Genomic DNA, 12,619 nt, shown 5'->3' with positions numbered 1-12,619 from the left:
GAGCAGTAATCGAAATGAACCCAAGAACATGGGAAACTAACAGTGTTTAATGACTTCCCAGTATAAATTGAATTGAAATTTGATGTCTGCATTGTTCTCTTTTATTCAATTATGTGACAATGGTAAAATTGTTCAAGTCAGAAACACTTTTTTACATTTGGAGCACATGGAAATCAATTACTCTCCGTATCAGGGGAAGATGCTGTTTATCCTATAAGCTAATTAATTCCATGGGGAAATTCATTAACATTCACTAAAGCTAAAATTCACCATATTTAAATTGAATTACACAACAATAATTAATATCATACATACAGTGCCTTCAGAAAGTATTCATACACTTTGATTTATTGCACATTTTGTTGTGTTACAACCTGAATTCAAAATGGATTAAATATATTTTCTCTACACACAATACCCCATAATGACATGGTGAAAACATATTAGATCATTTAATTGATAAGTCAATACTTTGTAGAAGCACCTTTGGTGGCGATTACACCTGAGTCTTTTGGGGGTAAGTCTCTATGAGCTTTGCGCACCTGGATTGTACAATATTATTCTTCATAAAATCCTATTTAAAATAAAAAATAAATATTTTTTATTTATTTTTTTATAATCTTTTTTAAATTCTTCAAGCTCTGTCAAGTTCATTGTTTATCATTGCTACACAGCCATTTTCAAGTCTGCCAATAGATTTTCAAGTCGATTTAAGTCAAAATTGTAACTAGGCCACTCATGATTCAATCTTGTCTTGGTAAGCTCCAGTGTAGATTTGGCCTTTTATTTTAGGTTATTGTCCTGCTCAAAGGTGAATTTGTGTCTGTTGGAAAGCAGGATTTTGCCTGTGCTTATAGCTATATTCCATTGATTTTTATCCTAAACAACTCGCTAGTCCTTGCCAATGACAAGCATACCCATAACATGATGCAGCAACCACCATGCTTGAAAATATGAAAAGTGGTACTCAGTGATGTGTTGGATTTGCCCCAAACATAACTCTTTGTATACTTAAGTGCCTTGTTGCAAACAGGATGCATGTTTTGTAATACGTTTTATTCTGTACAGGCTTCCTTCTTTTCATTCTGTCATTAAGGTTAGTATTGTGGAAGAACTACAATGTTGTTGATCCATCCTCAGTTCTCATATCACAACCATTAAACTCTGTAATTGTTTTAAAATCCCCACTGGCCTCAAGGTGAAATTCATGAGAAGTTCCCTCCTCTCTGGCAACTGAGTCAGGAAGGATGCCTGTATCTTTTTAGTGACTGGGTGTATTGATACACCATCCACGGCCTAATTTATAACTTATTATGCGATTTGTGAAGCACATTTTTCTCCTGAACTTATTTAGGCTTGCCGTAACAAAGTGGTTGAATACCTATTGACTCAAAACATTTTCGCTTTCAATTTTGTATTCATTTTTGAAAAATTAGACAAACAAAATTTCACTATGAGATTATGCGGTACTGTGTAGATCAGTGACAAAATAAAATGTTAATACATTTTAAATTCAGGCTGTAACAAAACTAAATATGGATTAAAAAAAATGGGGTATGAATATTAGGGCTGTTGCAGTGTTGCCAACGTGTTACCGCCGCACCGGCAGTCATGAGTCATGACCGCAGTAAAATTTAACTTGAACGTTGAGTCACAGTAATCTCCTCTTAATACACTGGACATGCGTTGGTAGTACTTGCTAACTTGCTAACAACCATCAGGTGCTAATGGCCTGGTACTCAGGGCTCTATTGTCACTCTAACCACTCTGACATCAATACTACTGTTTTGTTACCATCAAAACAGTAGGCCTATCATACTTTAAAAACTCACCTCACTGTGATTGGTCAATTTGAAGAAAGAAGTTCTAAAACAGGTTGAAACTGAGTGGAAAACATGTTCATTGTGGTTGTTGTTTCAAAGCCTAACACAATGAAATGGACAACGCTTTCTAAGATGATGATGAAGTCAAAACACCCATATGCATATTAGAGTTTAAGCATAGGGCTGTTGCGGTGACCGTATTACCGCCACACCGGCGGTCACGAGTCATGAAGGCAGTCAAATTCCACATGACCGTTTAGTCACAGTAATTAGACTTCTCTAAGCTCTGATGCTGCTCTATTTAAATTACCAAACTTGCTAACTGCCTGGTACTCAAAACTCTATTGTCCCTCTAATCACTCTGACATCAATGCAAATGTGTTTCGAAAATCTAATCAAACACTTCCTGAGAGCCCATGAGCTCATGTTGCACAACATTTCTATAGGCTATGCAATCGTGGGAGAAAACCGCTAATAAAAAGAGGAGGATCCCATCAGCTTTCTACAGGCTAGGCCTACGATATGTATTACTCAACATTCCTAATATTATGCACATTGCTTATATTTACAACAGGAGTATAGCCTACCTGGCTGGCATGAAAATGAACCACGGGGAAAAGCATCCGCCACTTGCTATTTAAGTGCATAGATGACATGTATTTTTTCCGCTGCCCCTGTTTCGATACAGGTGCATGATAATGGTCCATTCTAAATCAAAACAAATGTCACACATATATTATTTAGTATATGTAAAGACAAGACTAAATCAAGAATAGTCTGATGGGTGACAATATCAGCCTATCACTTGTGAATGATAAATTATCACTTGTGAATGATGCTCAGCATAAGAAACAAAGCCTTTTTTTAGCAACTTTTTCAAATCAGTCACACCCCATGTCAAATCAAATTTTATTTGTCACATGCGACAAATACAACAGGTGTAGTGTCACGTGTGTCCCTCTCCGGCCTCTAGGTCACCAGGCTGCTCGTTATGGCGCACACCTGGACTCCATCGCCTCCTTGATTACCTGCCCTTTATATGTCACTCCCTTTGGTTTCTTCCCCAGTCGTCGTTGTTTCTGTTTCTGTGTCATGTTGGTGCGCTATTCGTTTATTTATTAAACGTATTCACTCCCTGAACTTGCTTCCCGACTATCAGCGTACATCGTTACAGAATGACGACTCAACAAAGGGAAGCATCAGAGACTGTTTTTTTCTGTTTTGTTTTGGTGTTGGAGGTGATGTCGGGTCCGGGTGTCCGAACCGGAGCTTCCTGGGAGGCCTCAGGCGGTTTGTCGGGTTCCCCTGCCTCAGCGGGCCCGACGGGTTTCAATACCTCAGCGAGATCGACAGGTTCCCCTGCCTCAGCGGGCCCGATGGGTTTCAATACCTCAGCGGGTTCGACAGGCTCCCATGCCTCAGTGGGTTCGACAAGCTCCCATGCATTAGCGGGTTCGACAGGCTCCCATGCATCAGCGGGTGAACAGGTTCCCATGCCTCGACCGAGGCAACCGGGGAGGTCTCTGCCGGCTCATCAGGCTCTCACGCTTCAGCCGGGTTCGTCAGGTTTCTGCGCCTCAGCGGAGGCGACTGGTCAGCTCCGGATCCCCGGGATCGTCCTTTTGGTTGGCGTCCTGCGGCTGGAGCCGAACACGCCGGGGAGGGGGTGCTGTCACGTATGCTCTCTCTCCGGCGCTCTAGGTTGTCATGGTCCCGCGCCTCAGCCGGATCGACAGGTTCCCGCGCCCTAGCAGAGGAGACCGGTCCGCTCCTGATCCCCGGGGTCGTCATCCGCGCATCTGGGAGGGGATACTGTCACGTGTGCTCCCTCTCCGGCCTCTAGATCACCAGGCTGCTCGTTACGGCGCACACCTGTCACCAGCGTTACGCGCATAATGACACTCACATGGACTCCATCACCTCCTTGATTACCTGACCTTTATATGTCACTCCCTTTGGTTTCTTCCCCAGTTATCGTTGTTTCTGTTTGTCATGTTGGTGCACTGTTCACTGACTCTCAGTGTACATCGTTACATGTAGACCTTACAGTGAAATGTTTACTTACAAGCCCTTAACCAACAATGCAGTTAAGAAAATACAAAAAAAATGTAAATATACAAAAAATAGTAGGAGATAAAAAGTAGGAGATAAGAATAACTAATAATTAAAAAGCAGAAGTAAATAACAATAGCGGGGCTATATACAGGGGGTACCGGTACAGAGTCAGTGTGCGGGGGCACCGGTGTCAAGGTAATTGAGGTTATATGTACATGTAGGTAGTTATTATAGTGACTATGCATAGATAATAACAGAGAGTAGCAGCAGTGTAGAAGGGGGGTAGCCATTTGATTAGCTGTTCAGGAGTCTTATGGCTTGGGGATAGAAGCGTCTTGGACCTTTTGAGGATCTGAGGACCGATGCCAAATCTTTTCAGTCTACTGAGGGGGAATAGGTTTTGTTATGCCCTCTTCACGACTGTCTTGGTGTGCTTGGACCATGTTCGTTTGTTGGTGATGTGGAAGCCAAGGAACTTGAAGCTCTCAACCTGCTCCACTACAGCCCAGTCGATGAGAATGGGGGCGTGCTCGGTCCTCCTTTTCCTGTAGTCCATGTAGCCTATCCCATAGGCCTATATGTTTGATAAGGTTTGTGTCACAACTAAAGTCGCCAAATAACTTCTTAAAATTAAGCACATTAATTACAAGGGGTGTAGAGCCTAACTGTCATACATAAGCAGCGCGTGAGTTTCAAGTTTGGGGAAGATAATTTTGAGCCAAAAAATGCACCTTTATAATAAAAGCATTACCGGTACATGCATAATTGCATTTGCGGTCACTTTTGATATTGGTGTTTTCCGCTAATGGAACATTGGCACTTATAGCCTACTACCATGTGCGCATTGCTGCGCTTATAATGTGAAGAAATAACCTAATAGTTTATCAACATTTAAAGCTAAACGTTCTGATCTGTTGCGTGTGGTTGTATTAATTGATCTATCGTATCCCGCAACAGTCCCAGACTATGTTTGGAATATTTATTTCTCGCACAGAATAGGTTGACTTTTGTACTATGGGGGATAGTAGATTGACATAGGCTAGTGCTTTTGTTGTTTGTTAGGCCTACTCATCTTGTTGGCTGACGAAAAGTACATTTCAACAGTTCTTCCAATATCTTCAATATGCACCTCGGGAATTGGATACGGACACGTGCAGTTGCGTCCCGGATGTGTCTGACTTGTAGCCTGTGAGAACGATGGAAATGGTTTGGCCTTGAAGTATGATGGTACTAGCATGGTCCTGCCATTGTACTGCCATTATACCATGGTATAGATGTGGATCATGGAAATAACATGGTAATGAACAATTAAGATACATGGTACAAAAGAAGTTGGTTGGCATTATATTGATGAATTTATATACCAGTATGGGCAAGTTTCAGGGGCGGGCTACAAGTCAGAGGCAGGCTACTATTCTTGGTCCTAGTTTGACTGCAACGTCAGAGAAAAAGTTAAGTAGTTGCTGTGAAAAAGAGGCAATACTTTCTGTATTAATAGTACCGTATTTTGCTCATGTTTGGGTTCCCTGTGTTGCCAACATGAAATGTGGGAGAATGTTGGAAGAATGTGAGATACAGTGCATTCGGAAAGTATTCAGACCCCTTGACTTTTTCCACATTTTGTTACGTTACAACCTTATTCTAAAATGTATTAAATTGTTATTTTTTTCTCATCAATCTACACACAATACCCCATAATACCCCATAATGACAAAGCAAAAACAGTTTTGCAAATGAAATTAAACATAAAAACGGAAATATCACACTTACATACAGTACCAGTCAGAAGTATGGACACACGGACTCATTCAAGGGTTTTTCTTTATTTTTAATATATTATACATTGTAGAATAATAGCGAAGACTTCAGAACTATAAAATAACAAATATGGAATTACGTAGTAACCAAATCAAACTATATTTTATATTTGAGATTCTACAAAATAGTCAACCTTTGCCTTGATGACAGCTTTGCACACTCTTGGCCTTCTCTCAACCAGCTTCATGAGGTAGTCACCTGGAATGCATTTCAATTAACAGGTGTGCCTTGTTAAAAGTTAATTTGTGGAATTTCTTTCCCTCTTAATGCGTTTGAGCCAATCAGTTGTGTTGTGACAAGGTAGGGGTGGTATACACTCATCAGTAAAAGGCACATGACAGCCCGCTTGGAGTTTGCCAAAAGGCACCTAAAGGAGTCTCAGACCATCAGAAACAAGATTATCTGGTCTGATGAAACCAAGATCAAACTTTGGTCTGAATGCCAAGTGTCACATCTGGAGGAAACCAGGCACTGCTCATCACCTGGCCAATACCATCCGTACGGTGAAGCATGGTGGTGGCAGCATCATGCTGTGGGGATATTTTTCAGAGGCAGGGACTGGGAGACTAGTCAGGATCAAGGAAAAGATGAACAGAGAAAAGTACAGAGAGATCCTTGATGAAAACCGGCTCCAGAGCGCTCAGGACCTCAGACTCGGGCGAAGATGCACCTTCCAACAGGACAACAACCCTAAGTACACAGCCAAGACAATACAGGAGCAGCCCAGCCAGAGCCTGGACTTGAACTCAATCTAACATCTCTGGAGATACCTGAAAATAAGTGTGCAGCAATGCTCCCCATCCAACCTGACAGAGTTTGAGAGGATCTGCAGAGAAGAATGGGAGAAACTCCCCAAATACAGGCGTGCCATGTTCGTAGCGTCATACCCAAGAAGACTCGAAGCTGTAATCGCTGCTAACGGTGCTTCAACAAGGTACTGAGTAAAGGGTCTGAATACTTACGTAAATTTGATATTTCAGTTTATTTAATTAATATGCAAAAATGTCTAAAAAACTGTTTTTGCTTTGTCATTATGGGGTATTGTGTGTAGACTGATGATAATTTTATTTTTAACCCATTTTAGAATAAGGCTGTAACGTAACAAAATGTGGAAAAAGTGCTGGGGTCTGAATACTTTCCGAATGCACTGTATGTTGTGAATTACATGATGAAAATGTATCTATGAGATAAGATGATAATTTACACCTTTTAACAAATAATGTTTTAGTATGTTGGCTATTTACAATTGTATAAGAATAGCCAAGTCAGTTGAATGAGAGAGAGCCAACTGAAAACTGTATTGAAGAGAGAAGCACCAGATAAACAAACTATTTTAAATCTTTAAGGTTTCAGACTCCCTTCATTCTTCTCACCATACCCTATTCAGGTCCCAAGGTTTAAGAGGGTACACTACACTACCATGTGGGTTTTCACTATGAGCTAAAATGGGTTTACGAGTCTACTAGGCATACACTTACCATTGCAGCGCGAGTAGTCAATGTTGCATTATGTGAGTACCATAAATTACTACGTTTTTGGTCACCTTACCTGAAAAACGGTTGGATACAGACCATCATAATACAATGTAAACAACTACCATGCTTTCATGTTTTCATGTTTCACTACAAAACCTTGGTATTGTTTTCATTGTACTAGCATGGTTCATTTTTGTAAGGGGCTGTTGGTTGATTGATTGTGCAGGGCAGCTAAGCCTACAATTATAGTGAATTTGTATTTGTATCTCACCACCATGCGTTTCCATCTCCTCCTCGCTCTCCTTTCTCCAGTGCGCAGAGAGAGGGGCTGTCAACAGTTTAATGAAATATGTTTAGTTATGAATACATGTTATTATACGATTTCACTAGGTTTTCCAAATTAAGCACTGGTCAAATGCAGGAACAGGGTTGGAGAACCCATCGCATTCAGAGTTTGGGCAGAATATCACCTGTCGTGCAGCAAGAGGCTGCATGCTCCCTAAACAGTGGTTGATGCTTGGAGTGAAATAACCGGAGTAGCCTGAAAAACGAACTAGAGGGAAAGCGGCCTCCATTCACTATTCCAGTGCATATGGATAACATACTAAATGGGCCATTCTAAATCTAATTTAGACTAATTTGACATATTAGTAAAGATAAGATTACATTGAGAATAGTCTTATAGGTGAAAATATGATCACTTGAGCAAACAGCGTGTGCAGCCTGAGGCAAGGAACAGAGCACAAGCTTTTTACAAATAATTTTTCAAATCAATAGCCTATCGTCGCATCATGCAGTCGATATATGATTTCACTTCTAAGTCATTCTAAGGTTTGTATCATTCACAACTAAAATTGACACATAACTCTAAATCTAGCGTATAGGACGTTTCAAATTATCACTTTTACGCTCAACTTTCATGCACTTCATATGCGCACTCGCTCCAGAATGGGAAAAATATCCTTTCTATTTTATTCAGTTAAGTTCAATTCTATTCTTCTTACTATAAAATCATATAATCTAAAAATAAAGGCATGGGACTTACGCATATCTTATCTCCTAAATTAACAAGCCTACAGCTTGTGGCATGGCGCATAGCCAGATAACATACAGTAGGACAACTCATATTCTGTCCTTCTGAAATAACTTTTCTTCATATCATAATGTTTCTTTAGACCTGCCTAAAATAAATCATGGATTTATTGTGATGGTGTACAGTATATAAAATGTATTTATTCGACTTTTTTTTTTAAATATAGATGTTCCAAAGGTGTGCATCAGTGGCTTGTAAGCATGGAGCCCTGGAAATGCTAAACATGTTTATGTTAATTAACGGTCAATTACCATGAGGCCGGCAGGCTTTTGCATGACAATAACCAGCTGACAAAATTTCATGACCGCCACAGCCATAGTGAATACTTTCTGAAGGCAATGTACATGATAATACAATGTAACTAGGTATGATTACACCATTTAAAAAGGCTTCCTTCCAGGAGTCAAATATGGGCATTACAAAACTATTATGCCTATTTATTCTAAGGGGAAAAAAGTACTATGACACAATGCCCTTTTAACATATTTAGGATGATCTATATCTTTTGACATATTGGTTTCCTTAACCTAGAAGCAGTCTATGGACAAGGTATAACAGCAATCCATGCTCATCATGCTCAAAACATCTATAGGAGATTGTTGAGCTTCTCAATACATTTTTGATACTTTCGGAAGATTTGGACATGATGCGCAAAAAATGATAATATCGGTCCCATGACTTGAATGGGATTTGTATAACAAATGCATGTATTTTCTTTTTTATACTTTTATTTAACCTTTATTTAACTAGGCATGTCAGTTAAGAACACACTCTTATTTACAATGACGGCCTACACCGGCCAAACCCGGACAACGCTGGGCCAATTGTGCGCCGCCCTATGGGACTCCCAATCACAGCCGGTTGTGATACAGCCTGGATTAGGGTGTCTTTAGTGGGTGTCTGTAGTGACGCCTCTAGCACGGAGATGCAGTGCCTTAGACCGCTGCGCCACTCGGGAGCCCCAACAGTTAGCTTTTGATAAACTTTTGCTTAAAAGTTAGCATGTGGGACCTGTGCCAGGGACTGCTTAGACGGTAACAAAACCAATGTGTCATTCTGTAACTTGGGTAAAATCTCTCTTTATCATCTTCAGCATCAATGTGTTGGGAGTCGGTTGACCTGACAGTGTGTTAGGATTAATGATGTACACTGAGTGTACAAAACATTAGGAACAAACACCTTCGTAATATTGAGTTGCACCCCCTTTTGCCCTCAGAACAGCTTCAATTCGTCAGGGCATGGACTCTACAAGGTGATGAAAGCGTTTCCCAGGGATGCTGGTCCATGTTGACTCCAATGCTTCACACAGTTGTGTCAAGTTGGCTGGATGTCCTTTGGGTGGTGGACCATTCTTGATACACACGGGAAACTGTTGAGCGTGAAAAAAACAGTAGCGTTACAGTTCTTGACACAAACCGGTGAGCCTGGCACCTACTATCATACCCCGTTCAAAGGCACTTAAATCCTGTCTGGCCCATTCACCCCCTGAATGGCACTCATACACAGTCCAAGTCTCAATTGTCTCAAGAGTTAAAAATCCTTGTTTAACCCATCTTCTCCCCTTCATCTACACTGATTGAAGTGGATCTAACAAGTGACATCAATAAGGGATCATAGCTTTCATCTGGATTCACCTGGTCACTAAAGGGCAGGTGTTCTTAATGTTGTGTACACTCAATGTGTAGCTCCCATTCCAATGTAACACACAAAATAATCAAACATGCCCCAGGGTTAAATAGTTAAGTTAATGCAACAAGAAAAATAAAACTAGGTTAAAAGCCAAGTCTTACCGTCACAGAAGGAGCAATTCCCCTCAAAGATAGAACAGGCTTTGGGTTTTACCAGACAGTGTTGGCTTTCAAAGGAGCTACTAGAAGATGGCCTCAGCAATGAAGAACTAACTGGTCTGCAGAGTGGACCAACCTATAACTATCCCATGCACTCCACTCAGTCAGTTCTGTTCATTTCCCTCAGGTCTGCTCTAGTAGTATGTATAGCACATACGAGTGTTGCTCCACCCCTGGGAGGAGTGAAAGTGAGTTATTGGTGGGAAATTACAGGTCTCTTCTCCTTCCCTTTTTTGTGTTCTCAATTTCAATACCCATTTCCTAGAATGAGTATGTACAAATAATTGATGAATTTCTTCGAGTAGTCTATACGACGTTGGAGAAAGGTTGGCCCTTGAATGTTTTGGTACACCTACTGGAGAGCTCTTCTTTGTCTACACCTATTCAGCATCGTTCACACCAATGTTCCCTCAGAAGAAATTTGGCCCTGACCAAATTTCAGGTCTGCTGAGCGCAAACTTGAACGTTGTGAAAATTCTGTGCAACTTCCAGTGTGTGTTTACTGTGAACTCTGAGGCTGTACCCACTTTGAGTTACACTATCAGACAGTGGTTAAGTAGGCTATTTGATCATAATGTAGGCCTACTAGAGTGGCTTACTATCAAAAACAACAGAGAAAATGCATCCCATACATTTTTTACATGGAAATAGCTGTTGTATCATTCAGCCTACAGTAGCAGCCAATGTGTGGTGTTCAATTTAAGCCTACATTCCATGAGACTTTTGAAAAAACCTGTTTCCACTTGTCTTTCAGACAAGGAGGTGATTGAAAATGTTGTGTTGTTTGATGCAAGAAACCACTTTACAAAATAAAATGTATTATTATTCCATACCATTATTACAGAAAATCAGACAAATTATGCTAACTTCTGCCTATTGGCTACTTAGCTTATTCAAGCCTGTCTCAAAATACAACATCGCCCCTTTAAGACCAAAAAAAAGCTCTTTACCTGACTCACTTTTCACAGATGTCTAGAAATGTACACATTTTGTGTTCTCGTAAGAAGCAATCACTCCCCCATTGCTGACTTCAAATTATCTATAACTAGGCTAATAACTCACTAACTAGCAAAGGATATGAACAAATGTAACTCTGGCTTTGATACAGTAGCGGTGCATGGATAAAAATCACTGGGGAAGCCATATTACAACCTATGTGTTGTGTTAATTGCAGTGTTTGCTCTATAACCTGTTAGTTCATATGCCTTGTGACCGTGATATACAGTGCCTTCAGAAAGTATTCAGACACTTCTAAAATGGATTTTAAAAAATTCATACCTTAGCAATCTACACACAATACCCCAAATGACAAAGACAAAACAGGTTAAGAATTTCTGCACATTATTTACAAATAATAAACAAAAAAATATTTTTACATAAGTATTCAGACCCTTTGCTATGAGACTCGAAATTTTGCTCAGGTGCATCCTGTTTCCATTGATCATCCTTGAGATATTTCTAAAACTTCATTGGAGTCCATCTGTGGTAAATTCAATTGATTGGACATGATTTGCAAAGGATTTGAAAAAAAAACAAGTCATGAGGTTGAAGGAATTGTCCATAGTGTTCCAAAACAGGATTGTGTCAAGGCACAGATCTGGGGAAGGGTACCAAAGTATTTCTGCAGCATTGAAGGTCCCCAAGAACACATCATTCTTAAGTGGAAGAAGTTTGGAACCACCAAGACTCTTCCTAGAGCTGGCCACCCAGCCAAACAGCCAAACTGGGGAGAAGAGGTGGTGGGAGGTGACCAAGAACCTGATGGTCACTCTGATAGAGATCCAGAGTTCTTCTGTGGAGCCCAGACATGAACCCGATCGAACATCTCTGGAGAGACCTGAAAATAGCTGTGTAGCAATGCACCCCATCTAACCTGACAGAGCTTGAGAGGATCTGCAGAGATGAATGGGAGAAATTCCCCAAATACAGGTGTGCCAAGCTTGTAGCGTCATACCCAAGAAGACTCGATGCTGTAATAGTGCCAAATGTGCTTCAACAAAGTACTGAGTAAAGGGTCTGAATACTTATGTAAATGTAATATTTCATGTTTTTTTTACTTTACAAATTAGCAAACATTTCTAAAATGCTGTTTTTGCTTTGTCATTATGGGGTATCGTGTGTAGATTGATGAGGGGAAAAAACTATTTCATCAATTTTTGAATAAGGATGTAACGTAACAAAATGTTTAAAAAGTCAAAGGGTCTGAATACTTTCCGAAGGCACTGTGTAGACCTAATCCTACTCTGATGCGTTCTGCTTGCAACAAAATCTCATGCATAGTTAGTTTTAATACTAAATATTACAGAGTGAGTGATGTAGTGTAGTAAACAACCAAAGATTTCAAGACTAAAAGTGGTGAAAGTAGTAGCCTGCAGTAAGGAAAAACTGTAGGGAAACAAACACTATCTAGTCCTTCGCCTATATCCTAATCTGACTTTGGTGAAGGTAATGTTGTTCTTTACATTACCATCTCTGGTAAAGAGACACTATATAAAATAAAATTGTGTG

Source organism: Salvelinus namaycush, chromosome 25 (genome assembly GCF_016432855.1).
Source record: "Salvelinus namaycush isolate Seneca chromosome 25, SaNama_1.0, whole genome shotgun sequence".
Lineage (NCBI taxonomy): Eukaryota > Metazoa > Chordata > Actinopteri > Salmoniformes > Salmonidae > Salvelinus > Salvelinus namaycush.
The sequence above is the reverse complement of the archived record's forward strand: the minus strand, read 5'-3'. Positions refer to the sequence as shown.